We start from the raw sequence: 5,129 nt of genomic DNA, 5'->3' as shown, positions 1-5,129 counted from the left end.
CCCAGGCCTCTGGTAGAGGACCCGAGCTCAGAGGATGAAAAAAAGACCACCCGCGGAGGGTGAGAAGGGAATTTATTTATATATACACTCCTGATCAAAATCTTAAGACCAGTCAAAAAATTGCAAGAATTTGCATTTTGCACTATTGGATCTTAAGAAGGTTCTAAGTAGAGCTTCACAATGTTAAAAGAAGAAATCAGCGTAAGAGACAAAAACTTTTGAGCGGGGAATTCATTAAAAACTGCATTTACACTCAAACATGATTTTTTCAGAAAATGGCCTAGTGTAATATTGCAATGGTAATATACTAACAACAACAAAAATATTAGTGAATTGAAGTTAGTTTAGTTGTCCTGTGTTATGTCAGCCTACATACACCACATTATTACTGAACAAGTTATACTTGCCTTCATTTTATAACTACTTATGGCAAGGACTAAATTGTGATACTAGTTGCCCACAGATGTAGTTGCATTATCATAAATTTAAATACAAAATCAATCCATAAATTATTTAAGTAATACATGATAAAATTAAAACTACTCTCAAATTATGTTATTACATTACATTTTTATTTTATCTAAACAAGAGAACGCTCTGAAAGCTCTCACACCAACATCTACAAAGCAGGCTGTAGAACGTGCAGTTGGGGTCTGTAAAAAGGTGGTGAATGCCTTCTCCAATTCATGGAAGAGGAAACGTGACTTGGCCAAGGCTCAGGCAGTGCTAGACTTGCCTCCCCATCAGCTTATCACTGAAACCCCCACAAGATGGGGTTCACGGCAGCAGATGATTGAGAGGTTCCTAGAGCAGGAGAAAGCTCTGTCACAAGTCCTCCTTGCAGACAAGAAGGTGAGACATGGACACTGGACATTACACACTGATTCTTTTCATTGTGGATTCTGATTATGTTTGCAGCCTAGATTCACCTCCTTATGAAAGTAACCTATTTCCTTTGCTGTCTGACTTAGGTAAGAAATCTGGTGCCAAGCTGGCAAGACATAATGGTGCTGGAGTCCATGAACAAGGTACTGGGTCCATTGTTCGAGTTTATCGATGCTTTGTCAGGGGAGAAGTACGTCACTGTATCTTTTCTGAAACCGGTACTGCACCTCTTCAACAACTAAATCATCAGCCGGAAGGATGGGGACACAGAGCTCACAAAAGCAATCAAAAAGGGTATCCACAAGTACCTCAATGAAAAGTATGATGACGATGCCACGGACAACCTTCTAGACATGGCAACACTTGTTGACCCACAATTTAAGACAGCCTACATGAAGGAAGAGAGGGGGGAGTTCATAAAGATGAGAGCTGCAGCAGAGCTGGTGGACACGGCGCCAGCACCTGAAAGTGCAAAAACAGCAGCCACCTCAATTTTACCACCAGCTGCTGAAGATGATCCAGAGCTTCCTTATCCAACAAAAAAAACTAAGGAGAGTTTAGGTAGCTTCTTCAAAAAGGCAGTAGCAGCAGGCCAAGGCACCACCCATGCTCAGCCAAGCAGAGCATGCATTGAACTGGAGCTCTCCATGTATCTTCAGGCACCTGACCCTGACCCTCTGGAATGGTGAAAGCAGCACGAGTTGAACTTCCCATTGGTGGCCAGGCTCGCCAAGAAGTACTTGTGCATTCCTGCTACGAGTTCTTCATCTAAACGGGTCTTCAGTGCGAGTGGGAACATCATTTCATGCAAGAGGTCATGTCTTAAGCCAGATACAGTTGACCAACTTGTGTTCCTTGCACTCAACCTATAAATTTAACAGAAACAATATTTCTACTTCTACAAGGTAGCCTTTTATGTTTGCACTTTTTTATGGTTCGTGCCTTAAACAGAGTTATGTTCAACTCTGATATTTACTTTTGATACTTTATATTACTAGTATGGTTTGCAGACACTACAAGGTTACAGATTTCAGAAACTTGAAAAATTCTTTATTTTTTATAACTAAGTTTTGTGCAAAAATGCGCGTTTTTCTGTTCAGAAACTTAAAAAGACAGCGCACTTTAAAAAATGTTAAAAATTGAGCTTATTTTGATAATTCAGTTTAAATGTCTGTATAATTTTAAAAAAATGTGAAGACTACTGTAGCTTTACCTCAGCCTCATCTTGAGGCTGAGGTAAATCTTGAGACATATTACTGCACTAAAATGCAACAGTTGTCATTTGTAAAAGTTCAGGTAAACTTTGAAATAAAGTTTGAAAAAAGTAATCAATAAGATTATTTTTTAATACTTTTCAGAGAATAACTGAAAACGTACTTAATTGTGGTATATCATGATATATATTGTTATTGTGATATAAAATTATCCATATCATGATATAGGATTTTTTCCATATCGCCCAGCACTAACTCAAACTATGAGGAAAATATTTTGTCAATAAATTTATTGCTAAAATCAACATGGCAGCACGGCTCAGGTTTGTAAAGTTTCATCTGATTGAACCACAAGACTTCAGGAACAACGTTCTTTGGATAAATAAGATCAAAGTACAAGATGTTTACCCACAATGCACAGCAGCTTACTTAGCACATCTGCACAAAGCCCTCATACCAGCTGTCAGCACGGAGTGAAGGGCTGATGGTTTGGGCTCCTTACAGTCATTGAGTCGACTATGAACTCCTCTGTAGACCAAATGAGTCAAATGTGAGGCCATGTGTTTGATAGCTGAAGCTCTGACCAAACTGAGTCATGATGCAACAGGACAATGATCCCAAACACAGCAGCTAATCTACAGCAGAATGGCTCAAAAAGAAAAGAATCAAGGTCCTTCAATGGTCCAGTTAAAGTCCAGAACTTCAATCTGATTAAAATGCTGTCATGAGACCTTCAGAAAGCTGAGCAGAAAACCAATGTGGAGAAAAGAACAGATCAAAATTCCTCCACAGAAATCCAACACTGAGAGTTCTTGCTGCTAACAGAGGGTCTACAAGCTCCTGGATCAGGGACTGAAACCAGTTTTAGCATTTTAGCTTTATTTTTGTTAACAAAATATTGAAAAAAAAAAACATGAATTTAACATGTTTTTCCTGTGATCTCATCTAGGAATATGTGACCATGGGGAATCACATAAACATGTAGAAAAGTTTTCAAAATCATGAGAACCATGTGCAAAATGTGTTTTCACATGTCAATTGAGCATGCTTTCACACATGAAACATAATTCCTACACGTGAAGTTTTTTTCTGTAGTGGATGGTGGAATGATTCTGTTGCGTTTTTCTTCACTAGAGGTTAATTGTGAATAACTTTAGAGCCTTGTAAATACTAGATCAGTTTTATTATTTCCTGATGTGTAAAACCCTAGAGCTGAAAAAGGAAGGACTTTCTTTTTCCCAGGACTGTATAAGGGCTTGGTAATCTGTTACTTTCAGCCCACTCTGTATTGGAAGTTTCTGCAGCTGTGTGGAAGTTTGGGGCTCCTTCTGTTAAAGGTGAACGTGCTGCAGCGAGCTGCAGGCTGTGGGCGCTCTGACTGAGAACATGCTAGAAATTATTGGAATCATGTGGTGGCTGAATTTGGACTCAGGTGGTGAATTAATGACTCAGACACAGAGAGCTGATTCTTATGGTTGATTTATAAGCTGCAGATAAACAATGGTTACAGTCCAGATATATGATGAGACTGGATGTGGTTTGTATTTATTGTATTGTGTGTTATTTCCACTGCGTGATATACGTGATGAACACTGAGGTTTTTAAAATAGTTTAAATTATTTATGTGATTTTAATAATAGGTGCTCATTATAGCAGTTTAATGTCTCTAAACCTCATTAGTCTGGGTTTTATTTACCATTTGCAGTTAAAACAGATTTCGATTATTTAGGTTGGATTTGGTTTGAAAAGTCCTGATAAGTTAAATTTTTTACATGTAGATGTAGAAAATATAAAATGAACCAGAGAAATTTGCATTTTCTGTGAAACTGCAACATGAACGATGAGCAATGACTGTTGAAATTTGCTGAAGAAGCTGAAACTAAAGTAAAGATAATATTAGCTAAACTATCGCTAAGTTAGCATAACTGTAGCTGAAAGCTACAATTAGCAAATTAGTAGCTAAAAGATAAAACAAGCCTAACCTTAGCAAAAAGCAAAATCAAGCAAAACATTAGCAAATAGTGAAATTTTACAGAACGAATACTGAAAGCTTAAAAAAAAAAATTTTAAAGTGAAAATTAGAAAACCATATCTACAATATAAAATTAGCTAAAAGTACTATAAAAAGACAAAAGTAGAGCAGTTGCTGGAACAGATTTCAGTGAACAGTGTTTTTGAAACAACTGAGGCAATCTTAATGTATTTCTATGAGAAAATATTTGAAAATAAAATCTAATATTTTCAAAATTATAAAAGTTACAAAAACCAAAAGTCAAAGCATCCATCTCCTGAATGAGCTGAACATTTTGATATAACAAACAGCTGTAATAGCACAAAATGTGCATTAGTTTGATTACAAAAATCCCACAGACGAAACTATAAACAGGAAGATAATGGTGTTAATGCTGACTCATCGTAGAAATGATAAATTGAATAATTTTCTAATTTGTCAATTTAAAGGATATTTCAGCAGAATACATGCTCAGCTGTTTCTTATTTTGGTGTGATATGACATTTAAAGCTGAAAAATGAAGTGAGGAAGTGAGCGGTGTTGTCTCGTCTATGTGCTGGAAGTGATCTATCTGCCGTCACAGGAAGGAATAAATAGAGCCGTCGTAATTTAATGTTCAGCTGAGGTCAGTGAGGAACATACACTGGCTGATGTGATGGTAACTGCTGCAGCCACAGCAGGGTGGATCCTAGATTTGTACGGGCCTCACGGAGTCTGGAACAGGATTACTATAAATTCATCTTTTGTTCACCTTTCACCAGGGAGTGTTCATTTGTCACACTCGACACATTCTTTGAACCTTGGTTACAGAAACTCATTATGCCTGGTGTTGAGTCATTTCTCAGGGAAATGCTGAGGTCAGCAGGTCAGGGTCATGGTTAAGAAGTGAAGCTGTGGATCACGTTCAGGTGTTCCATTGAACCTGCTTCTGTTCCATCATGTCACAGAATACATCCACATACCATGAGAATAACCTTGTATTTATGTCCTTTTCTGCAGCATATACAGTTCTGTGTAAA

Source organism: Kryptolebias marmoratus, linkage group LG15 (genome assembly GCF_001649575.2).
Source record: "Kryptolebias marmoratus isolate JLee-2015 linkage group LG15, ASM164957v2, whole genome shotgun sequence".
In the NCBI taxonomy this organism is placed as follows: Eukaryota; Metazoa; Chordata; class Actinopteri; order Cyprinodontiformes; family Rivulidae; genus Kryptolebias; species Kryptolebias marmoratus.
Note: the sequence above shows the minus strand (reverse complement) of the source record.